Consider the following 26,862-nt stretch of genomic DNA (forward strand, 5'->3'; position numbering starts at 1 on the left):
GATGATCTTCAAGGTCTCTTCCAACCTAAGCCGTTCTATGATTCTGTAATGTTCACAAAAAAGTCAGTAGCAAACTGAAAAGAGCATCATATTTTTCACGTTACTCAGTTTTGCAGTGAAAATGACCAGACATATGCTGTCTTAAAACAAAAGCTTAGTTCTGAGTACAGTTCATTTTATCCACCTACTTTTATATCATGATCTAAGACGAAAAGAGTTGATAAATTCTTAAGAAGGGGTGATAAGGAATGGTTGTAGCTCATGTATTCAGGACTGTATTAGTATACATGAGCTACAGGCAAATGTCGACTTGTAAGCATTTTTACCTTGGAGAGAAAATAGGAAATGCACATGCAGTGCTCCAGATGCCTGAATTTCAATTCTGAGTCAAGTTGCTGAAATGAGAACTTTTCTGTCCAGTGAGCCTGTGGTTAACCCTGCTGTAGGCCTGAGAAAGTTGGTGTAAAACTGCTGGATTTTTCATAAACTATTTCTTTACATTCCAATCTGAATACTCTAAAATACCATTTATTACTCCAGCAGGCAATTTCTAAAATGACTGCCCAGAACATCAGAAGTTTGTGTTCTTGCTGAGTGCAAACCTCTCCAATAGAGACTCAGCTTTATGGTTGTAACTGAAAGAACAGCTGTGAAAAAACAGAGGGTACATCTTTTACTGCTAAATTAAACTGGTCCAAACTATGAGCCTGAACACTGATACATCACCAAACCTTTAAATTATCAGAGCCTAACCTGTGACAATTTTAGTCTGTGACAGGCAGGCCAGGGTCTATTCCCAGTAGGCAGTCTGGCAAAAGGTAAAGGAGAGCCATGTGGCCACGGTATTAATTACTAATACGGGTGTAGGCAGGGACGGTGAAACCGGAAACCCATTATCATGTTAATGAGGCTGCTAAAATGGAAACATTTAAACGTTGGTAGGAAAGGTTTTATTTCCAAAGGAGCTGTATAAATGATGCAGTAGAATAAGAGCCCTTGTGGTTCATCTTGTTTTACAGGGCATAGAACAGGGAGCAATGTACCACATGGCCCATTCTGCACTGACTCTGAGGTGTGACCTCCATAGGTGGAGCATATGTTTTAAATATGAAGAGTTATAAATATATAATTACATTACTGGTTTGGTTGTGTGGTTTTTTTTTCTTTTTTTTTGCTATGTGCCTTGTGTTTTCCTTCACTAATAGCTGAAATGTATTTGCATCAGTCATGAGAATGGGTGGTATATATTTGTCTTAAGACTCTAAATAACTGGTTAGTTATTGTGCCTTTTATAAATGTGTTATAATACACTTTGAAATCTAAATGGATAGTAATAAGCTTTGAAATCACTAAGTAAGCTTTGAAATTGCTAAGTTTAGAGGACCAATGAATTTTAAATTAAAAGTAATAATTGTGATGGTTTTGGTTGCAAGTGGCACAATTAGACATCTTGCATGACAAAGTTTAATGTAAATTTAACAGTTTTCAAAAGCACTGAAACCCTGTACCGCTAGATGTCATTATGTAATCATTGAGGATACATGGAAGACTACTGATAACCCACACACATAAAGCAGGAGTTGATAATACTGCACCACAATAAATATTTTTGTTTTCAAGTAGGAATAAAAACATCTCATACAACTTTTAATGCTGTCAGTGTAAGACCAGGACATAAGATATATTTGAATATAGTTTTTGTAACAGCATGCCAGTAATTGCTAGCCTATTACCTCAGACTATCAGTACGTACACACTTAAAATGATCTGTGGGAAATTTAATGATATTAAAAATGGGGAGAGATGACAAAGGCATTGTGAGTACAATTGCACTCATACAATGTAAAGTTTCTTCTGCATTTCCACCATTTGTATCCAGTCTTGATTTACGGCTACAGATGAGTTTCAGTTAAAACCCTGGAGATAAATAACTCCAAACTCTGATGATGTTTAACACTCATTTCCAGTTAGGAATTTTTCAAATGTTCCCTGTGTTTAGAATGGGACTAACTCCTGGAACCCATAATTCATGAACTTTACTGTGCTTGAAATCCAGTCTCAGATCCAAAATTTGCGGCCTCAGTGTATCTTTACCACAAGTACTGAAGCCCCTGGGACATATTTGAACAATGCCTATTCAGTTTACTATATGCTATGATAGCTTCATAATGAGAGAAAATATCCGTAAGAAACTAGTTTTCCAGTGCTTCGGTTCTGCAGGCAGTACCTGTAGCCTAAAGTCTTATCTTGTTAGAAATGACTGCAATGCTGACCACATTTCTATAGGCATATAGCTCTCACTGATTCACCTTTATAAATTAAAGCAAATCTGGTTTCTAAGTTTCTCTCAAGAATTTTGATAAAAATTCAAATTTCACTTATCTGTAAGTCTTGTTTAGACATGTTTTTAGTTAAAGTTCACGGAAAAAGAATCTTATTTCTGACCTGTATTAAATTTCCTGTTGGTAATGGAGCCAGCAGGGAGTGGAGAGTCTTCAGAGCTGTTCGTGGTAGAAAACCTCTATTTGTGGCACTAGTCTCTTCTAGATCCGGGAGGCTGCCAAAAGTTGCAGGCAGTTTTTTTAGTGAATGCCTGAGTAGTCAAACTCTTCAGTGGATCACTACAGGAAGAAGCTTTCTATCCTGTATACTTGTAATATTTCTCATTAGAATATGTAAGCAGAAGATATATAAATAGATGTTATTTTGAGTTTTAATTCTTTTGAGGATTAACCTAATACAGTTTTATTTAAATACAAGTATAATAAACATAATCTATTCTTTCACCAGTCACACTCATTCCCTCTACACTGGATAATATAGTAGAATAAGGTTAATATACTATACAGTCTACTGGGCCATATGTATACAAGTGTATTTCATATAGCATGGCAAGTCTGTCTGCTACCAACACATCTGTCTGAGGCAGTTTAATTATTTTCTAGCTTTTCTTTCCTTGTTTCTTTCTTTCTTTCTTTTTCTTTCTTTCTTTCTTTCTTTCTTTCTCTCTCTCTCTCTCTCTCTCTCTCTCGCTCCCTCCCTCCCTCCCTCCCTCCCTTCCTTCCTTCCTTCCTTTCTTCCTTTCTTTCTAGCAGGTTTTTTTTGGTGGTTGTAGTTGTTGCTTTGTATACACTGAGTATGAGGTAGCATTCCTTATAAATATCTGATATAAATAAGACTTGAATCAGAGTCAGTAAACTTTCCTGAGTTAACAATGGTGCTTTGAAGAGGTTTTGGTATTTTGTGCTATGCCCTTTCTTGTTTATACTGGCTTCAGCTGATGTAAGCATGACCACAGAGACAGTTTATGTCAAGTTCAAGTAGAAAAGTTGGGTTGAAACTTGAAGAAAAACATTATCAGCTCAGCTAAGTATATATCTCGACCTAGTTGATAGATCTCAGTAGTCTTTGCTGTCTGTGGCATAATTTTCTGGCTAGACAGAAAAGCTGAAGAAAAAGTAGAAAACATAGAGCTGCTTAATGTAATGAAATGGAGAACAGAAAATTAGCTTTTTTTTGTTTAAAATAGTTGCTTGAATGAAAATAGATCTGTGAAGGAAATGCAGGGTTTTTTCAGCGGTACAGACAGATACCTGGGATATCAAAGCAATAGGTTAAAATGGCAAGGGTGAAAGTCATGTAATCTATTTTCAGGTGTCATGGGCATCTGATTTAGCCTCAGCCTCTTATGATCAGTAGAGAAAAACACTTCCAGGGAGTGATTTCATCAACTTTATTAGTAGGAGAGGAATTACGCTTTAGAAGTACTTGTTTCTCTCAACAGCACAGGGAGAGTGGACAACTAGCCCAAAAGCATATTAGTACAACTGAATCCCAAGCTGATCATAATGTATATAATCTGTGGTATGGATATCATAATATAATGATGGTGGAGACTCTCCCTTGCTGCTCAAATCAGAATGTGGGAGAAGGAGCCTCCTGGCCCTCCTTGGCCCTCCTTTCTGTAGAAATTCCTCAGGTTTTGCATGCAGAACTCTTTTAAACTGATAGGTGTTTGGTACCAAATTAATTGGGGAGTTTTTAGCTGCTTTACTGACATCTCTCTACGTACCATATAAAAAATAGTTATCTTGAGCTCATTGTGGTTATGTTTTCATTCCATATAATGTAAAGTTTGTTTGCTGAAGCCCAAAGTCACAAACACTCCCATGAAGTTTTGTTAGAGTATCTAATCTGAAGTGGTTTTGGGTATCAGATTTCTCACATCCAGACTCCTCGTATGAAGGGCAATTGTGGGATTTCTTTTTGGGAAGAGTAATAAAATTATGTATTTCTATGTAACCACTGTTAGCATCATGAATTAGTCTCAGAGCTGTGAATAGAGTTTAAGCAATATTTTCTTGTTGTAATACACTGAAAAGTTGTAATGTGCAGTTTATTAAATTGATGGAGCTAGATAAGTAACAAAAGTTAATCAAGGAACTGCCATGCTGTTTTTTTAACAAATAGTGAATTTCTGTTTTACCATGAGGTGTACCACAGAAAGAATGAGAAGCTTTATAAGCTGTGGGAGTCCAAGAGAATGTGTATCTTTGTGATTCCATTTTTTTACAAAGGTCAGGTGAAGGGTGACTTTATTTTGTTGGTAGCTGAAGAGAAGACAAACGTGTTTACATTCCACAGGAATTAATTTCATGATTGTGGTGAAGTCAAAGAAGAGGAATTTGGGAGGGTTTGCTCATTAGTGATCTTTCAGAACAGCATTTCAGTACTCCTTCTTTTCCTTTTATATTCTTCAACTCACCTATTTTTATTTTATCCAGACAGTATAGAAAACAAAAATTTGTCTTTGTTTATGAAGTTGTTCTTTATAAATAAGGTTTGCTACAGTTGTGCTTATTCAGTTGTAACAAAGTAATTTGGTAATATTTATAAAGTTCTTATTTGTGAAGATAAGGATGTTGAAGAATTATTAAAAGCGTGGCAAATTTATTCTGCTGCCATCTCTTGAACTTACTTATTGAAGAAACCTGAAGCAATATCTGGGATCTCAGAAATATTTCCATAAAAAAGGGAGATATTGATATTAAATTCTATAAATGGGTTTGGAGTTTATATGAACCACATATTTTTGGACTAGATTTTGTGCTTTGTGGAATCTCTCAAAAGTGCAGATCTTAATATTTGTGGAGTAACCTATTTTCCCATACATTCTTGTCATGTATCCAGGAAAAAAATCTGGGATAGAATAAAATGACATCCACTAGCTAGGATTAAATAAAAAAAGCAGGGAATCAGTGATAACAAAAAAAGGGTGTCTAAAAAGTCAGAGGGTATTCACTAAAATTCCTCCAGCTTCTGTCCATGACCTGAAAACAGAGGTGGAAGGACCTTTCCCCACAGTGCCTCTGTAAAGGTTTTACTGGGTTTGGTTGGTGAGAGTTGTCAAAGTAAGGTGATACTGCTCTTCACTGGGAAGTGAGACCTTTTTCTTTAGGGTGCAGTGTTTTCCTAGGGATGACTAGTTTTGCCTATGTCCTTGCCTGCACAGTGGAGGCTGTCTTTTTTTCTGCACTCAAGTGTTACTTGTAGCTTCAGACCCTGCCCGTCCTTTGCCTTTCTAGTCTACTACACTCAACTACTGGTAACTCGCTTGTATTCAGAAGGAAAAATGTGTAGCAGGGAGCTGGTGAGGGGCTTCATCCTTTCCTATTACCCTAAAACTTCTCATATATAGCTCTTATTCTACACCCGCCTCAGTTCCACCTCTGGCATCCTGATGATTTGAGATCAGTAGTTTGATTGTCCAGGAGTATTGCATAGATTACCAGCTACACTTAAATACAGTGTTTTTCCAGGTTTGCTTTGTCCCACCAATTTTAAGTCTTCACAGGGTGTGAAAGGTCTGTGATATGCTGCTGTGCTATGCAGGGCCCACTTGCCCCTACTCTGGCTCTGTGCTGCTGCCTGGTCCATTCCCTTGTCCCTAAGACCTACGCCAAAAATGCTGGTGAGCAAATGCAAAACAGTTATTTTGTGTATTTTTTCTCTACTTTTAAAGTAGTTACTTTGTAGTTTGAGCACAGTGATTAGGCTGATCCTATGAGTGGCAAGATGTAAAATGGTTGTATGTGTGGAAACAGATAGAAAGCAAACATGCTGCCTGCCCATCACCTTTACATGCCCACTCCTTTCTGCTGCTTCCTTCCAAAAAGAAAATGTTTTGAGGACACAACATTTGTGTAATATTTTGGCCTTTTAGAGATGGATGTTGCCTTCAGATGGGTTTCAGCTTCTTGAGTTAAAGTCTTTCCTCAGGTCTGAGTAAAGCTAGAGTGTTTACAGTAATCTGTGGTTGCACTTGTAAAGTGTAGTAGTTAACTGGCTTCAATTATCAGTACAGAAAGCTAGTTAATATCCCTGACTAATTTACTTTATTATTTCTCATCGTATTTTTCTTCTGATGTTACAGTAGCCCACGAGCATGTCCTTTGCTTTAATGATTGTTGAAGTTCCTTTAGATGTTTGAAGGCTTTATCATATGTCTTTGTATATCTTCCTGTATCTATATACATGTAGCTCCTTGTTTGCAGCTGAAGGTCTATCTTGGTGGCCATCTCTTGCTCTGTGTGACAGCCCCTGTTTTTGTTATGAATGGTAGAAATAAACCTTAGTGCAGGTAAAGGCTTGAAACACATGCCTGCAAAGAGTGTTTGTTAATCTTGGATTTAGAGAGATTTGCATTTAACAATGTCTGTCAGCTGATAGTGTAAACCAAACTGATGGTACAAAACAGTCATTTATGTCTACTTAGTCTCTTAAGACTGCCCTCATCACTGAAAATTCTTCACTCCTGCTAAAATGTATTGGGTGCACTGATTGCTTAGCCCACTTCTTCACTGGTTTCTTTTCTTGTCTGCATCAGGGCATTTTTCTGTTTTCTTCCCTTTCTCAGTTAGATTATTTATTTGGCTGTATCTAAAGAGCTTTTTCTCTCATATTTGTCAGCTTATTGCTTAATAAAGAAATTGTTAATCCTACTAGTATTTACAGTGAAGGATACAGATCTCTTCTGCATCAAATTTTGCTCCTTCTTTGATTAGTAAGCAGTTCTTCTGGGCTTTTTTTGTCTTACAGAGCACTAGAGCTGTATGTGACAAACCAGCCATATCTTTCAGCTACAGCAGAATTAATCTTTTCTTCAGGTGCTCAGGTTCTTCTTCAGTACTTTTTACCCTCTGTTGAGAATGATTTATTTTACTTGTTGTGCAGTGTTTTACTGATTTGTCTTGGTTTTACCTTCAAATGGTCATGTTGTTCTGTTCTGAGCTATGTCACTATGGTCTGGAGACTAACAGCTTTTTTATCTATTAGTTGTTTTCTAAATGGTAAACTGCCCCTTGACGAATCTTAGTGATGATGCCCTGGAAATTTGTGATTGCTAGAAAAACCTATCTTACATGCAGAACTAATAAAAAGCAAGTAATGAAGAAGTACTTAGTGGACAATCTGGAGGGCATCCTTTTCACAGAAATACAGAAGAATAGTTTGAGATGCATAAATGTCTTTTTGAGTTTCTAGAAGGATTTATTTAGACCTCAGGGAGAAAAAAAATCTGCTTAATATGAAAGAGTTGTGGGAAAAACATGACAAAATAAAGTAAGCCTCAATTTTTAGAGGGAGGGAAGCACAAAATACTTAAAAATCTTGGCCTCCCACATTCAGTAGAGGAGAAATGTGAGGGTAATATTTGCCAAAAAGAGATCTGTTTCTGTTTAAGGGAATCTTAGGCTTAATATATATTCTAGGGATAAAACAACAGAAGTAACATCAAGTGATCAGCTCTGAATATTAATTAAATTGTACGTTTCCTCAGTATCACTCAAATGCGTAGTTCAAGAGATTCTTTGGACTTTTCTTAGGTAGTTAAACTCTGGCTTTTAAAGATAATTAGATACTGAGCTCTTCAGCACTGGAAGACCTGTAGCACTTAAATGTTCAGGAGAGCACTATAATTTTGAACTACCAGCAGTGCAACTTGCTACCTGGCCCGGTTTTATTTAGCTAACTATAAAGACTTGAGTCTTAACATCTAGAGTCTTGAAAACATAAAAACTCCCAGAACTTCAGAAATTTCTGGGAAAAAACCAAAGAATTATCTATTTTTTTTTACTTTCCTGTCAAGCTTAAACTTTATTTACTACTTAAAAGTATATTACATAAAATATCACATGAAAAATACTACTAATACTTATGAAAATAAAACGAATAATTACTCTGGAAAAAATATAAATATAAGATATGGAATTGTGCTGCAGACTAGATTTTTCTCACATTACTCACACTATCCTAAAATGAGTGTTTAATCATCTCCTCTCAATGATTCACTTTGACTGACTATAGAGGAAGCAAAATCAACCAGCTCAGACTGTGTACCTAACTTCATGACTGATTTAGGTGAGATAGACCTGTTAATTTTGTGTACTGACTCCATCTTTGGAGATACTCAGAAAATGTCTAAACATGGTACTGGGCAGCCTGCTCTAGGTCACTTTGCTTGAGCAGAAGGATTGGATGATGACCTCCAGAGGTTTCTCTGAATTTCAGCTGTTGTCTGATTCTGTGACATCTTTAAGAAACAAATGACATTTTAAGTAGAAAGTAGTAATATTGTTAATTTGTAAAAAGAAAAGTGACCTAATAAAATAAACAGTACTATATAGTTTTCTCACAAATTTCTTTATCCAGTACTAGCTCTGGCTTCTCTGTTAAGCAGTTTTTATGCTGTTACATTTTTGTTTACTGAAAGAGGGGATACTCTGGAATTGACTGAATATAGGTCTGCTTAAATTAGCTACATGGCCATCAGTGGTGATTGATGCCTACCTTTTCCTTACTATGTACCTTGTTCTGTTCAGGTTGCTTATACCCTGAAAGCCAATACTTTAGTGGATGCAGAGTGTTCAAGGTACTTTCTCGATTTGTCTTCCTTTCCTTTTCTAGGAAGAGGTGCCCTGTGAGGAAGCCTTCTGCAGTGCTCTTGCTACTGCAGTTCAGTTTCCTCTCTGCCTCCATTCCCTCTCCTGATTTCTGCACTGTGCAAAAGCACATTTCCCTGTTGCCTGTGGATTCTTCATCTCATCTCCCATCACTGTTTTTGTTTCTCTAAAAAACTGCATTCTTATTACGAGAACTGAGAGGAATCTCAGGTAGTTTCTTCTAACTTAGAGGGCTTTTTGTCTCAGTTATTGGTGTTAATAGACAGGTATTGGACACCAGTCTGTAGTGAGATTATCAGACATACATTTTAGGTTTTGGTTCAGATGGATTTCCTAAGCAATTGCTTAGTCTTTATGCATGGAAGAAAAGGGGTTAGATTTGTCAGTTTGCTCTTCAGCACTATGAGCATATGGTTTAAGTCAGTCACGTACCAAGGGGTGATGTTCTGGCATAGTGCTTTGTAGTCAGACTAAAGGTGGCAGATTTTATATTCAGTCCAAACATGTTATAGTTTAAACTTTTTATGTCATTCCAACTGCTGACTTACTGGTAATAACAGGAGTAGCATTTGGGGGTTTTTTCACAGAGGAGGTTTTCCAACAGATATGTTTTAAAAATACAAATCCTCCTGCTGTTTCCAGAAACAAAACAAAAGTATTTTTCTAGTTTTAGTGCCAAAATATACAGAAAGTTTGTATGTTAATGTGGGGAAAAGTGACTCCAAAGCAATAGAATCTTTTTTTTCCCAAATTTCCTGTTTCCACCTGCACTTGTTACTATTGAAATTTTGTTATCTATGTTATCCTGCCCTTTCCACAGTCAATAAAAAAAGCACTCCCCAGTAAAATATGTGTTTAGAGAACTATTCTAAACATCACTACTTTAAAACAAGGCATTTTTAAATACTTTTGTCTATCACTGGCAAACAATGTCTCTTCATATGCAAGTTAATGGAACACCGATTTAACTGAGCCCTCTTCATTATTGTTCACCAAATCTTAAATAATACAAAGTAGAAAGAAGTGCTTCAGCAGATTCCTCTTTCCCACATCTATGAAAGTAAAACCACGAAGTGTAAATTATGTCAAATGTTCAGAAATATCTGGAAAATAGGGCCCATTCTTTGCTTACCAGTTTGACAGAAGTAAGCTATCTTGTATATATCCTCTTTTCCTTGATATTTAAAATGTCATGCCTTTGATACTTCATGGAGATTAAGATCTTGAATTTCAAAACTCTGCCACTGACCCCTTGCAGAGATGTTCCTCAAGCATGGATTTATGCCTGAATCTAAATACCTTATCCCTTCCCTCTTGTTCTCCTGCTCAGTGCACACAAATTATTACCGATCGTATGACCGTCTCTGAGAGGTGTATGTGTACAGTTTGGTCATAGGACTGGAAACAGCTCTTCATGAAAAAATTAGTTGGACTGTTATTTACATCTGGAGTACATCTGTGGTTTATCTCTGGGGCATCTTGTCCTGAGGCTTCCTGGGAGACAAAATTAGGAAAGACTGCTTCCTGCTAGCCTACCCTTTCTTTCCTAGATGGAGGACTCCGGGCAGGTACCTCTTTTGAAGTTATCAGGATACTTATATATGTTTTAGCTATTTCTTTCTCCTCAGCAGTTCAAGCTCTGCGGGTGCACAGATAACGTAATAATGAATTTAAGCTTCTGTCAGTAAAATCTGCAAAAGCACTAATGATAAGAGTGTCAGCTTACCATGTCTTAAGTGAAGTAAGGTGTAACCAGCCTGAAGTGAACCATGTAAATGGCAACGAGTGGATGACAGAAGCCAGTGTCTTAGAGGAAACACAGCTGCAATCTGGGGATTTGCAGTGGAGGAAGCCTCCACCTAGTCCGCTGGAAACCAAGCAAGGAAGCAAAGGATGGTGCAGAATTGGGTGCAAAGAATACCTCGCCCTCTCTCCATCCTCTCCCGCTGCCTGCCATGAGCTAACCCAAACGCAAAGATAGGTGGCACTGTGTTCTTGGAGATGTCAAACCAGAGCTTCACCTCCTCGGGACATCCAATAATATGTGTCTCTCTTTGCGACGACCAGAGGTGCCTTTCTTGGTCATCTAGTCCTTAGATGTTGCAGCTTTAATAAAAGTTCAGATGATCTGTTTTGTTTGGAGAAAATATTCTGTTACTTCTGGTTTACGTATTTACTGTGTAATATTCCTAGTTTATGAAGACTACCGTGTTTAATTTGTAGGGTGTGGGGGAAGGAGACTTGGTAGAGAGATTTTCTCTGCAGGGTTGTTAATAGCCACGGGAACTTATTTAGAATTGAGCAAATTGAGAGACATCGAAGGTCACTGACTAGACATCTCATGGGCGGTGAGCTAAAGTCAGTCAACATCAAACTGGAAATAAATTCCAAAGGTTGGGTTACCTTGAAACAGTAAGTGTAATTTACTGTTGAACTGCATTATACATTGCTGCAGGAAATTATCCATATTTGTTTTATATAATCTTTCTAAAAGGTGTGCTTTAATTCACTGCAACTTGCTGTTTTGCATGAGGCAAATTCCAAGCCTTTTCTGTGTAAGAGGCTATATTAGATTATAAAAGAAGTTTATTCTGGCCTTAAAAGCAATTAATCCATGTTCAGCTCATTTTTATCTTAGTCTTGGAGCAAGTTGCATACCACTCCTGGGGTGCAGCAGTGAAGCTAGTAAGGTGATTTACTCCATTTCCAGAGGTCTGATTTGGCACTTTCCTACAGACTTGTGCTTCAAACTGTCTTCATTTGACCCAGGTTCTGGGTCTTCGGAGTCAAAAGCATCCAAATGTCATTCTGAAGTTATCACTGTTTTCCCCTGTCATTTTTTGTAGACAGGGTTGTTCCCCTCTAAGTCCAATGGGCCATCTCATGTTCTGGATGTGGCTGTGTATCTAATTGTCCCATCTTTGATTTGCACCTCACTTCATTTGGAGAAAATTTATGAGATGTCAATATTTTTCTTTGCACAATGGAGAAATAAGAGATATAAAATAACTGAGATGGATGTATCTTTTAATATGTTTCTTTCATTAAAATGACAATTAAAAAAAAAGCCAGAAATACCTTTTGAAGACAACATATAGATCAAGGCAGCATATGAAGAACCAAAATGAAAGGTACCCTGGTTTTATTTCAGTGATAAAGCATGCAAAACTTTTACTGAAAAGACTTTAAAACTCCAGTAAGTGTTCCTGGAGGTTTGTGACTGTGACAGGGATCTTTTGGTAAAATTATAAACTAAATTAAACTAAATCTATGAACTAAATGGCAGAAATGTGGGGTTTTTTCCCTTTGGTTATAAAAAAGCAGGTACTCGAGCTGAAAATATAGCAGACCTAAGATCTAAAAAGCACTATCAGCTTTTATAAGGTAGCAATATTGTCTGGAAAAAATGAAAAAAATAAATACCTAGCCCTCCCAAAATACAGTTTTGAGGGAGTTCAGCCAAGATCATATTAATCAGAACATGATTGAACACCCTCCCTTCTAAGACAATGTGAGGCAGCACATTTATACTGTAAAGCCAAGAGAAAGCTAATTATGATGTAAAATATTTGAAAAGGACAAAGGTAGTAGGCTGTATTTCTGGGTGCCTCTATGACTTAAGAGAGTGAGATATACTCGTATACCAAAGTGATGGATTGTTGATATCAAAATTAAATAGTAATACTATTGTATGTGTTCCAGAAAAATCTTTTTTATGGGCACACATTTTAAGGTCAAGAGCAACCAGTAAGGTCAGAAGAAGACATCTTTTTTGAACTTCTCTGTAAAAACCATGGATTTTCTGCCAGCAATTTCTGCCTCAAGCCTGGAATTTCTCTAGAAGAGATCAGGTAATAAAAATTTTTCTTGCATTTTCCAGCGAAGTAAGTACAAAGAAATATGATAGTGTTGACAATGACAGTCCCTCTTATGTATTTGTGACTAGCATTATCTTCAAAAATGTCAGCGGGTCCTGCTGCTGCTCTTCTTCACTCCCTAGAGCCACATTTTGTTCCCTTTGCTTTGCATTGCTCTGGCCTTTAGTGCTTTGATTGAAATAATGCTGAGAGCTTTGGCTTCCACAGACAAATTTTGTTAGAATTATTTGCTTTGGACTCTAGTATCTTGGTTGCTTGACTAAGAGATAACAAAATTATCAGAAATTATACGGAAGTCACTTTTTAAACTTAATTGTAGGATGTCACTAGGACTTCAGATGATACTGGACCATGTAGGATGCCAAACTAAAAAGTTTCTTTCATGGTTCTGTTTTTCCTTTTATTCCACTTGCAAAACCTAATCAATTCTGTTTTCCCAAAGTTTTTTTTGCTGAAATTCACCTTGTTATAGAGGATTAATATCAATGGTGCACAGCTGGGGAGTGAGTTTGTAAGTGTACAAGAATGAGCAGACTTGTACCAGCAGGTCACTACTGAAATCCACCCAGAAGGGCTGGCAGCAGAGAATGCCTCCTAAGAAGTTTTATTCTTTTCCACTCAGTGAATATGGCACTAACTAATGGGAGAGAAATGTTGAGAATCATTTGTTTTTTGTTGAGATCTATGAGCCAAGTTAATTGTTTTGTTTGTCTGATTTATTATACTTGAATGGATAAAGTGCTATTAATATTGCACTTTGAGCAAGAAGTTAAGGCCAGAATAGTCAAAACGTTACTCATCTGGTTGGAGTACCTCAATTTTATATGAGGGAACAAAATTAGATATTCTTTTTAGAATGTGGATATCTGTAACTTGCTTCAGTTCAAAGTGGAAGCATGTAACAGCAAACTTTATGCCCATATATTATCTGTCTCTACAATAGTCTTCCAAATAGCTGTTTCTGAAAAACAGAAGTGTTCCTATTTTTTATACATTTTAGCTATTCTGTCCAAGTCAAATATTGAAATGGAAATGGAAATTAGTGACTATTACTTGGTCTCCAAAATAAAATATATTTGACATGATCAAGTGTTTAGGGCTTTCATAAATGTGTCATCAATGTCTAAATATCAGTCACTTGACATAATACCTAATATTTACTTCATTTTCTCCTTATGAGCAACTTGGGAATGAAAGTATTTTTTCATTGTTCCTTGCTTGTTTAGACAATAACACATATCAAGCAGAAGTAATTCCAGAGACAGGGTTAGAGCACCAGGCTACAGCTAATTCTGCAGCTGCTTCTCATAAGGGCTTGCACTCACCCCCTGGTATCTCATGTAGTTGTGGCCAAATGTGTTCCTGCATGTTGAAATCACAGAGCATGATACATTTTCACTACTCATCCTGCTCCTTGCACAGCAACCCAGCATCACTACAGGATGCTGTTATGGCTTGCTTGAATCTTTCTTTTTTTGCTCTGAAAGGTTGATATGTCTTCATGTATAAATATCAACCATCAAATCTCTTAGCATCTCTTTACTTTTTTCTTCCTTTTATTCTTTCTTTCTTTCTTCTTCATCAAATCCTGGATCAATACCAGAGATCAACACTAGAGAAAAGCTGAGTTGTCAGGGTAGGGAATTTTCTTTCCCAGAGATATTTTCAGAGACTGTTCTGCCACAAGATGGTAGAACCTTGTTCTGGAGTCTGAGATCTGCAACATCTTTGTAGAGCCCTGATATCATAATGGTTTGTCAGCTGAAAGCAGTCCAATGTTACTACTGATCTGTGCATTAAGAGACTTATGGCTTAAAATTAAGAACAGCAATTAGGTCCAGAAGCAAGTGTGTATACATCAGAATGTGTACAGCCCTGCAGTAATATGCTCCTAATACTCATATCAAACAAGTAGTGATTTGTGTGGCTTTTCTTTTCTTCTTCAGTGAGAGTTAGAAACAGTGTAGAAATTACTGTAGGAAGCTCTTGTTCTGGGAGAAAAAGGTTGTCTTTGGAATAAATAGCACAGTGAAAACTTTCCAGCCTAAGCCTTTCATTAATTTCTCTGTGTCATCTTAATATATTTAAACTCTGTAAGAAATTATGCTGCAAAAAGTTCTCCCCACATGTACTTTTTCCTCAATTGAAGTGCATACCTTTCAAATTATAAACTTCCTACTTGTCCTAGGAAAATTCTCACTGTATAAATAATTGAACTCATCTGCTGTGAACACAAGTATTCTTTCTCTAGCAGTCTAAAATATATGCCTAAATACACATTTTGTACTTAGTGCTTTAAATAGTAATTACTCCTGTGAAGTCACTGGAAGCCCTTAAAAGGATTTGACAGTTTCCCCACAATCTTTCAGTGAATGTAGTAGCTGGGCTGTGCAGTGCTACATCCACTGATAATTCAGCAGCTGAGGAACTCAGCAAAGCCTGCTCCAAACTTCTCAGCTGTTGACAGGCTTGACTTGCTGAGAACACTGGTTAAATATAGCACAAGCGAGCTGAGCTCAACGAAGTCATTGCTGTAACATTGTGTGAAGAGACCAGAAGAGGGGAAATACAATCTGAGAACTAAACTGCCAAAGCCTAACACCACCTAGCAACAGTTGAAAAAACTTTTAAACAAAAGTCTGGGTGAGACACAGACAGAGTACTCCTACTCCTCCTGCCTGAGATTTCTGCGAGAAGCAGCTCCGGTCTTCTTTTCCACCTTCTTTTCTTCATTACTTCAGCGGCTGGTAGACCTAGGAACGTGGGAAAAGTTTCTATCTTTGTGTTCTCCTGAGCTAGAGCAGTCTACTGCTGTGGTAGTGCTGTGGGACAAGCTACTGCAATCTTGCAGTGTTAAAGGACATATTCCTGGGTTCGTGTTGCTGACAGGTAAGACCGAGGTCCAAAGCTTTTTTTTTTTTTACAAGAACTTTTGTTTTCCAGTGTCCTTTTTACAAGAATTTTCTTTTCTAATATATGTTGTCTTTTTCCTTCTTTGAACAATCTTCTGAATGGCTTGAAAATATTGTCAGTAGATGAAAGCTGGAATAAAAGTTTTAGATTTTGGGGGTCTTTTTACACTTCCACCATAGAAAAGCATTGTTTAAATAACTTTTGCAGTTCTGAGAACAAGCACAATCAAGTAGCTAGTAGTAATATGAAAAAGTGTGCAGAGATTTTGACATGTATCTTGCTTATATCTGCTTACATGCTGACAGAAGACAAACCAACATTTAATAATAGAATACATATCATCCCTTACCAATGATAGTCTAGCAGCTATTAAAAACAGTGGCAGCCTGTGTGATAAATAAGAGGAAATAGCCATTCAGTAACAGAATTAACTTTGTGACCCAGCGCATTTGTACTTTTTGTTTCCTTATTAACTCACACAGACACACCTGATTGATGCCTTTCATACTACCTTTGTGGCAACAGCTCTTGGTTCTTTCTCTTGTACTTATTTACATATAATGAATATTAATCTCTGCTCATTTGATTAGCTGTATAATTCAAGTGTCAAAAAGACTGACCTTATGTTTATTGTACCTAAGTGTGCTTGAGCTGGGTCATTGTTGTTAAAGTGTATGTTTCTTCTGGCAAAATAAATGAGAAACCAGTTCTCAGATGTTTTACCCTGACAGTAGGATGGAAGCCTGATTGTCTGTTGGAAATGCGTGTCCTATGACCCCATAAGGGTCATGTAATTTAAGGGAGGAATTGCTTAATATGATTTACTTTGTCTAAACTGATAAAAGCTGTTTGATCAATTGAAGAATGAATTCCTCCCGCCCTCCCCACCACATATTTTAAAGCCGTTTTCTCCAAAGAAAGGAATTGAGTATGCATGAATCTTTAAAAGACATACTGATTATGAGTCCATATGCAATATGAATTCAGTTGTGAAAGCAAAGATTTAAGGAATGCACTTAACCCAGGCAAAACCACAGATTTGTATAGAATTGTCTCAGATGAAAAATATTTGTTCTAAAGAAGGAATGAACTAACTGAGTCTATGCTGACTGTCTGTGGTGTTTGACACTTAGTCTGTGGACTCTGGGACTGCCTCAGGGAGATGAGAATGTCTTGCTTTCACTAAATAATTCTAGTTGCATCCCTGCATACTACATAAATTACATCAATACCACATCTTAGCAGTAGATGGATTGGATGGAATTAAAATACTTTGAAGCAACTTTGACTTGGTGACTGAGAATGTAACTGCCTGTGAAACAACAAAATAAATGAAGTATTAGGATGGAAGAAAATTCTTAAAAGCAAAAAATAATAAGTTTACATTTTATTTCATAGCAAGGGGCACACTAAAGCACTAAATAGAAACACTTTTTGGTGGCCATGATTTAATGTGACAATCATTAGTGTGGAATTACTAGAGCACTATAGTATCCTAAATCTAAATCTCGAAAGGAAACTTTGGAATTACTTTTTAATAGGGACATACCTTGAGAAAGATATTTTTTCATAAGAAGTCTATACAGTGAGGATTAAAACTGAGACAATATGATTTGTATAGTTTTTGTCATCTTGACATTTAAGTGAAAATTACTGTTTCTTCTCTTTAGTGAAACTTTTGGCAAATTAAACTGTGGAGAAATGGCCTTCTGAATATATAAGGATGGCAAAATCTGGGAAAATGATATGCTGATATTGACAGCTTTTTCAGTTTAGTTGTTGCTCAGCATAATGTGTGGTTTTACAACTTTGGTTGTCTTGCACAGTTTACTTTTAGCAAAGTTTTTAACATCAAAAAGCATGTTTATTAGCCTGATAACTATCAAATGAAGTGACATTTGAACAGTCTAATAGCAATTTCCAACTCTAACACATTGTGATTTTACATACATCTGTCTTCCTTTCCACTTCAAAATGGAGGAGGAGGCTAAAATTACTTTTCTCAACAGGTGTTCACAAAGAGGCTCTGGGATTTTCCAATCAAATCTGTGGAATATGTAATGTGGCTATTCAACAGATGGTTTCATATTTGAAAAATAGCCAATTCTCCTACTGACTACAGTGAAGCCAAGGTCAATTTTATATCAAATCAAAAAGTAGTTTATGTTTGGTGATACACTCCATTGTAGAGATTTTTGTGGAAGATGAGTAGATGTAGCATATCCATTTATTTTACCCATTTAACATTATTTTTATTTGGTTTATATTAGAATAACTGTGGAATGAATGAGGCCTTTAATGGTGCTAAAGACTGTGTATTCCTCCCAATACGAATCCACTTTCCAGCCTCTCTGGCTTCTTCATTTACCTTCATTGAAGCAATATTGTAATTTATTTTATGGTAATGTTTATTTATTATGAACTATTATTTAATTATTATATTTATTTTGTTATAATTTTAGCCAATCTAGCCACAGCTAATTCATCATCTTAACTGAGTGTTTTTTTCATCACCTCAGTCTTTCAATCTCTTTATAGAGTGTCTGCTTGTTTTTAACATCAAATTCAAAGACTTGAAATTCATCTTCAAGTCTGAGCACTGTTTGGTCCCTGCTTAGATATGCCTTGATTTTCCTGTACCTCTCCTTCTCATATCTGATAGACTATTAACCTTCAGCTCTGGTGTTAACTGGCCCACCTTCTATGCTACTGGCTTTAGTAAGCTAGAAATTGTCATAAGAACACAAGAGTTTTCTATAGTGACACTCACTGTAGCACCTGACACTTCTATCATGAAAAGACTGAACTTTAATATTAACAGAGCTATGTCGACCAAGGCAGGATTCCTGAAGATACAGATGTGCTGCCTGGAAGCAACTTGTGAAGTAAGCATTAGTAAATTAGGAAATCTCTATTTTGCTAGTATGCCCTGTTTTGCTCTATTGGCTCACAATTTCACCACTGTAGCCATTTCCATACTAAAAGCTGTGTCAGTAAAACTCCTCCTGATACAGGATCTTTCTGCTGGCGCAGATTCCACACATGCCTTATTTAAGGCTTTTGCTAATCTTATCTAATTCAGCTGATGTACCCTCAGGCAGAAATTAAGAATGTGCCTCAGAGCTGTGCCAGTCAGAGGTCAGTTTATGCCACTGAACTCAGAGTGAGATTTCCTTTGAATTTAGTAGGATCAGGTTTTAGTGTTCAGTAATTAACAGATAAATTTCCCTCAAGAGCATTTAACAAAATGGATCATCTATATTCCTGTCCAAACATTTTTTTTCCTAAGAGACATTTTACTTTTCCTCCAATTTCTTGTTTCTTCCCTTCCTTTCTCAAGGTCTGTCATTGCAGATTGCCATGCAATTTGAATATATAAATTGAATTTGGAGTGGGGATTTTGTCCTTATACATATCTAAAATGCTATTTGGAGAAATAGAGTGAATATTTGTGAAGAAGCCAGATGAAACAACAATACAAAGCAAAGGGAACTCAATCTATTCATACTTCCTATTTCACCAAAAATATTTAGTTTATAAAACCTAGAATAAGAACTGAAAGCTGGGAAGATAAAATAGTGTATGTGATAAAATAAAGATATTCTGTTCTATAGAATAGTTTCAGTATTTCTTTACAAGAAGCCCAAACACCTAAACTTTTCAGCTTCACCATCTTATTGTGGTTCTTTTAATTTCTATCTTTTTCTCTTTTCATTTCTCTTAGTGTTTCCTACTGAAAGTTGTTTCCTAATTTTATACAGTATACTGGTAATTATTTGGGGAATACAGGCTTTTCTTGGCTTTGGAGGATATTGGATAATTGAGGAAACAATAAAATATTAAGATTTCTTAACCTCTCTTTTTCTATTTAGTAGCTAGTATTTGTACCATGTTAGTGCTAGTAGAACTTGTAACAGTCCTGTAGTTATGCTTTGAGGTTAGATGTCCAAAGGACAGAAACAGTCGTGCCTATGTCCTGATGAGAAGAAATAGTGGGAGTCTCTGATCATGTTGAAAATTGTGTGACAACTAATGTATTTCTGAAAAGCATGCCTTTCAGAGTACTTGATTAGATTTTTCCTTTTATTTCGGGTCTTTTCACCTACTCTTCCTGATTCTGCAGATAATCTGTACTTTCTATATTACTTTTTATTCTTAGCATCATAGTAAAATAAGTACTAATATCAGTGCAAACAGAAAGTCTGCCTGTGTTGGGACAGCTGTGCTTTTTTTAATTCAAGATGGCTTTGCCCTCTCATTCTCATTCTGCTTTGGTTGGACTATATCTCTAAATCTAAACCCACAAGTAAAGCGTACAAGTTGTAGCTCTGAAGATGATATATAAGATTACATAGATTGTGGCCTCCTCCCCAATGTTTTACACACTCAGAAATACAGAGAAAGAGACAATTCCTACAATTAAAAGCTTAATTAAAACTTAATGAGAAATGTATATATGTGTGTGCATGTGTGTATGACTGCTGTAAGAAAGGAAATGTTTTTTGGCATTACAGAATGCATTGCTGAAGGAGTGGGACAAACACATCCAAAGTACAGGGAAATAGGCTGGAGCTTGTACTTTTTCCCTTAAATGGACAACCCGTCTGGTTGCTGTGTGCTGACAGAAGCAAAGGGGTGTGTGAATCTAACAGACTGCTGTACTTTGTCCGAATGAGTCTCATTTCAAAGCTGATAAAATAACAATTAAAATATTAATTGTCTAAGATGTGGCCAGAGTAATTCAGATTTAAACAGGTGGGGTTTCAGAACAAGAGCAAAGACCTCAATCAATTTGCAAAGAACTTTTCCAGTTTGATTTATACGCTTTTAGATCTCTTTAGTACAATAAAGGCTGCTTTCATTGCTTTTCCTTTTTGGGGAAGTGGTGTCAAAGAGTATAGTGTTTTGTGATTTGTGCTGTTCAAAAGTCTGTTCCAGCGCATATGTAAAAGTGATATTTTGGAAGCTAAATCCATTTTCTGAAGTCCACAGGGTTTAGAGGCTCGTGTGTTTGCATCTAACTAACTAGTGTGTTATGGCTGTGGATAGCAAGACCTACAGCTCCACTAACAAACTTTCAAAAAAAAAAACCTGATTAAAAAAAAAGGATTCTACTGGAGTAACAGAAAAGGATTTTTTTAGAAACTGTTTTCAAGGCTGGCCCTATTATAAAAAAAGCAGTTGAAAATGAAAACTCATGTGTCCTTGGTAAAAGAATTCTCACTGGAGTTTATCAGCCTGCTTGCATTTTTCAGAAAATACAAAATAAATGAATGCAACAGAAAGCAGGAGACTGCTCGCATCAGTGTAATCGAATTGCTGCCAACTTGCCTTGTTTATCTAAGAGATCTCTGTGAAAATAAGGTCTTTCCCACACAGGCATGAGTCATGTAATGGGACTAAGCAGATTTACTTCAGCTTTCTAATCCACACATATCTTAACTAACCTGTTTTAGTGCCTGTTTCTGTAACTGAATGAGATCTTGACAACAGGAAGGGAGAAGTAATGGTGAGTTCATGGTGCTATTTCAGTGCAATAACCTGAATGCTAAGGAAACGATGCAATTTCCATTTATTGGGAAAACTGCTGTTACTGTGACAACAAATATACACTGAAGAAAAACATACACAAGTTATCCTCAAATTCAAATTTGTGAACATAGTAGAGAGGGTATTCATAAAACCTCACACTATGTAGTTATATGCCTTAAAGACCATTCTTACTTTTATTGAAAAAATGACCATAGAAATAACCATATGCAAGGACATAAATGAAAGGGTGGGAAAACACATGTAGGTAATGATAACTAGTTTGGTCTAAAATACTAAAATATAATTAAGCATATATTTCTCATGCTAAAGTTATTCAATTCCTGTGTCTGTCATTCCTAATTATCCCCAAGGTCTCACTTGTCTCACCCTCTGTAATCGCAAAACCTCTTGGGTCCAACTTTTGAGGTACAGGTTACAGTAGTTCTTCTATAGTGTGTTATTTCTTCTCCTTTTATGCTTCAACAAGGACTTCTGTAATGAAAAGAAACATAAATTATATTGCAGTAGATAAGGGTTTCAGTTCCTCAGTCTTTAGAGAAAAATAAACATTCCACTTTTTGACTCTGGGCGGGAGACAGAAAGAAGGGAACGATGCCATGCTAGATGTCCTCAAGCATGTTAGACATAGCGCAGAACAAGATGTCCCTTATGCACAGAAGGACATACATGGCAGCAGAGCTCCTGAGTGCCAGGGCAACCATGTGTTATGAGGCAGCTGGCTATGGAACCACTGCTGCTTCCGAGGCATGAGACAGAAGTGAGAATCTGAGTCACCAAAGGCATCACGCTGCAGATAGTAAAAGGCAGGGTCACAGTGGCATATCCTCTGAAGGAGAGGTGCCACTTATTTACAGAACCAGAATTCAGATGAAAAGAAGTCATCTAGTCTCACTCAAAATGGGACTAACTCCGGATTCTGATCAGATTGCTTGGGGCTTTGATTATGTTCATACATCTTGAGAATTTTTAATTTATAATTATTCTACTGTCTCACATCTTTGTGATCTTTGGATTACAAAGTTTTGGACATGACTGGCCAAAGAATATTTTGCCAGAGATGATAATCAGTGTATCAAAATACATACACTGAATAAAAATGACTGGAGAGATGATTGATACTAACACAAATCATAGGTATTTGGCACTTTCAAAATTGAAAAAGAAGCAATATTTGTAGTGGTTTTTTGGTTTGATTTTCTTATATTCAATGAGTTATGTCCTAAAATGGGAATAATAAAGACCAAAAATCTTGTATGTAACTTTTTATCCTAGCTTGCTCCAGCTTTCAGAATGCACACCATCTTCCTTCTCCTCCCAGCCACATACTATTTGAAAGCAAAACATTTAGAATCAGGTACCCATCAAGGTGCCATCTCTGTGCAAAAACAATTCTGTTAATAAAAAGGTTAAATATATTCTGTCTTAATCTTTCCAGGTAGTCCAATAAGCTGAAAACCTAGTACTGAGATTGTAAGTAATATGCAAATAAGGAAGGAAAACCAGATGCTACTTTGAGGAAGGAAACTGGAGACTGCTTCCACTGCTGAGTTCACTTTTCTCACTGAACATCTCTTTCCAATTGTATCATAATCAGGAACAGAGCATGATGCACATATGGCAAACAGGATTCCTAGATGGAGTTCTGGTTAACCTGAGATTAGTTTGCACTCCAGCATTAGTTGTACAAAGACTAAATCACATTGCAGGAAACAGGCTGTAAGAGTGACTGGACATCTGATAGATTCCTTATTCATGAGAGGCACTTTGCTAAATTCAGGTTCTCTCTCCAAAATATTCATGTAATATTTGAATTTTGTTGTTTATCCCTTTGAAATAATGTTACCTTAAAATGTGAGGTGGTAGTTGTCACCAGGGAAGAGGAATCTGGTTAAATTGCTGGCTTTCACATCAGGGACTCCCTGTATGACTCTCAGCAAGTTATTTACTTCCAGACTTTTAATAACAACCTGGAATGTTACAAGAATAAACATAGTAGTGACTTTCACACTCTGAGATGTTGCAGTGTTGAACATCATGTCAATAGCTTTGAATAAGGGGATTTAAATAGCCCTCCTTGGAAACCAGATTCTGCTGGGAGAAGTAGCAATAGAAATTGAATTAGTCTGACTGACAAGAATATGTATTTTTAGAGGAGCTCCCCAGAGAAAGCTTAGCTATGGGTCGAAAGAAGTCAGCCATACTGGTAAAACACAGCAGAAAAAGGAAGGAAAAGGACCAGGGATGTGACCAGGAAGCTTCAAGAAGAGAACCAGAATAGAAACCAAACTAGTGTCAATATTAAGATGTTTTAGGAAAACAAAACCATTCCCTCAGGTTCAGTTGTACCAGAAGTAATTCACAGGGCAAAGAGGGTGCTGTCAGCTTGTGGGCTTGTTGTTATTTTGGGAGTGCTTAGAACAAGCTTCCTAGTACAAGAAGGAGGCTGCTGAGGAAGAAAAAATCTTGGAGGAAAAAGGACCTTTGAGAGAAGGGGTGGGCAAGAGGTGACTGCCCAAATTAGCTGGTGGTGGGGCAGCTCCGGGGACTGAAGGGAGACTGCACAAACCTCACGTACTGTCTGGAGGAAGAGAAAGCACTCAGAAAACAGAAATGTCGTTTCTTGCTGTCTCCTGCAGGCTCAGTGGGTAGCCAGGTTCTCCAGTCATGCCTGCTTTGTTAAAGCAACAGTGGCAGCTCAAATGACTCTCTTAGCAACTGAGATTTTTGATAAGGATTTACCCTAGGAATTAGTAATGTCTTACATGACTCTTAGCTTTAATTGAAACCAAAGAAAATTAGAAAAAATACTGTCCTGATGTCTTCAAGCAAGTTGAAGTCTCTGACCTGAGGATGATCTGCTACCATGATGTATTTCCTTAAAATCTCCTGAAAAACAACTTTGGAGGATTTTCTCAGGATTCTGAACACCATGATTGGCAATACCAGTAGACAGAAGGGACAGTGAGTTTGGGAGCAGGACAGAGTCCCACTCTTACGTATATACCACTGCACAGAATAGGCCGCAGCTGCTGAAACACCTTCAAAGGCAACATGGGTCAGGCACACTGTGCCCTGCCATGGTACAATGGCAGCGACAACTGCAAAGGAGGCCTCAAAACTATCCCAGATCAAAGTAGGAGGTCTGGAAATTATTTCTTAGTTTGCTTGTGGGCCTTTCCTGGTGCAGGAAAAAATGGGGTAATAAATGACCCTTCACTGGATTTCATGAAAGGGAGCTCACGTCTTGGTTGCGAGAGTTCTCCTGAAAAAAAAGATGTGAAATATGGAAGTCCAAGCAGCCACCCACATACTTGGGTGGAGCAGCACAGCAAACTGATCTGCATGTCCTGCACTGCTGGGAGAGGACTGAAAGCTGTAGTCCTGCCTTGGGCCATGACACAGGAAAGGGTTGTGGGAAGATAAGGACAATACACCTACCAAAAAAGGGTATGGGAGAGTGAAAACTCAAAGTCTCCAGGGGTGGTTATGTTCAGCTGCAAGAAAGAGGTGTAGAAAGGAAAAGAAACCAGTGGTACCCTTTTAAATAATCTAAACTAGCTTTAGGAAACCAGTAAATTTCACTCAAAAAATAGGGACCCACAGGAACAACATTTCAAAGGCTCAGAGAATGCTAGGGAGTTGCATATGGTGCAGTACTGAAGTGTAGCAGCATTTCAGCAAATGATTTGACATTGTGGAGAGTGGAGCTTCTCCCCATGTGTACAATGGTAGCACCCATTCTCTTACAAAAAACTCATGCTTACTTAAGCAGACTATGAGTTCAAAAGGTTTATTTAAAGTCTCACTTATCAGAGGGGACGTTTTTGGTTTTTGGTTGTTAAGTGGGTTTGGGGTATTTTTGTTTTGTTTGTTTGTTTGTTTTTGTTTTGGTTTATTGTTGGTTTTGGGTTGTGTTTGGGTTGTTTTTTTTTTTTAACTTAGGAGTTTTCTTCTTTTTACAGTGAAAGAACAAAGTTAAGCCCTCAGGGTTTTGGGCCTACTGCGTCATGGCTGAACCTAATATCTAATCTCTAAGTTGCCTTGGACAGCCTACTTCATTCTTGTTTTCCTGGTGTAAAAATGAGGGACTGAGTAACAGAGAGCTAGTAACCTTGTTTCAGGGTGGTCATTTGGTTGCTTCTTGGATCAGGCAGCTTGAGATGCTTCAAAACAACTTAGTGTATCTTCTCCAGAGGATACATATACATCTCATCTCTGATGTGCATAAGCTCCCTTGGCCTCTGTCCAGGAACATTCACATTTCCTGACTCATGGCAACCGTACCCTGTCTAGTTGTACTTCATTAGCAGCAGCTCAAAAATCAGAGCAGTATTCTGCTGTTGCATAAGTTTTTCCAAGCAATAAACAATAAAACACTGCCACAAACTTTATTACATTTATCTTGGAATTCAAGATCCTGAAGAAACTGCTGCTTATTATTGTTTTCTTTAATGACAATCCAAAAAGAATGTAAGATGCTATTCTTGAATAAATATTTTCAGGATAACTTAGTATCTTAAAAGGAAATAATTCTAAAAAGGAAGAATAGATGCTACAGAGGCTACAATAAGCCAATATTTTTTCTTCCAGCTGAGAAACTTGGTTATGATTTTTTATTGTCATCAATTTTATTTTTATATCAGAATTTACACAAAAAAATGGTGAGGGCAAATTAAAAGCTACAGAAGTGGAAAATAATTAGTAGGAAAAATTACATTTTATAGAGGTAGTTACATACCTTTTAGTACATCCTATTCTAAATAGCTGTCCTTTACTTTCATCTCAAACCTTTATTTAAAACATTTTAAAAGCAGTAGCATTGTCAACTGGCTCCAAGCAGCTCAGAAAATAAATGGTCCTTGACTATTACTGGGGTTCTTCCAAAGAAAAATCTGTCTGACTCTAAAATCTATTTTGGAGCTACGACTGCTCCACTCCCATGCTTGTGGCATGATGCAGCTGCTCTTTCTTTAATATTTTTTGCTGACAGCTACAGCTGACGGATAACATTTCGGTTCACCCCAACATCAACTGTGTCTCAAGGCTCCCTTACTTAGATTGAAAATGTTACCTTCCTTGTGGCTTTACCTGCATCACAGTGCAACTGTGTAGTTATACAATTATTCCTACTGGTCACTTGTGACGGAGCAGCAGAAAGAGGGCTGCAGTAAGGTCATGTGCTGGGGAGCACATCAGCCATTTCATGGTTGCAAAGGGCACAGCAACAGCTCCTGTTCTTTTCCTTCATCTCTTCTCCCATGCATAATAAAACAGGCAACTGAGTCTGCATATAAAAGTATTTTTTGTATATATAACCCTGCAGTATGTCAACTGATATTTTACATTTTATGTTAGTTGTCACCTTATATATTTGTTTTAGTGTATTTGTTACCATGGTCAATTTAAAAAATATTTTATCTATCTCAGTGTATAATCCCCTAGGAAACAGACTTAGATTTCTTGGTTCACAAAAGTTTTCATGTAATAATCAATCGCTTGGTAATACTGTGGTGATTCACCCACAAAAGGAACTTTTCACAAACACAGGACTGTTTTCC

The 26,862-nt window shown here is 37.1% G+C and overlaps 1 protein-coding gene across 4 annotated transcripts in view; it reads left to right on the forward strand.

The window, feature by feature from the left end:
• Positions 1-15,341: 15,341 nt before the first annotated feature.
• Positions 15,342-26,862, forward strand: part of FILIP1 (filamin A interacting protein 1) — a 103,700-nt gene continuing 92,179 nt past the window's right edge. For 3 of the 4 annotated variants that reach the window (XM_032681260.1, XM_032681259.1, XM_032681261.1), the window contains exon 1: positions 15,342-15,727. The gene's annotated coding sequence lies outside the window, so the exon portion shown is untranslated. The remainder of the gene's footprint in view (positions 15,728-26,862) is intronic. The other variant, XM_032681262.1, reaches the window with a different exon arrangement.

The sequence above is a fragment of the Chiroxiphia lanceolata genome, chromosome 3, assembly GCF_009829145.1.
Source record: "Chiroxiphia lanceolata isolate bChiLan1 chromosome 3, bChiLan1.pri, whole genome shotgun sequence".
NCBI classification, from domain to species: domain Eukaryota; kingdom Metazoa; phylum Chordata; class Aves; order Passeriformes; family Pipridae; genus Chiroxiphia; species Chiroxiphia lanceolata.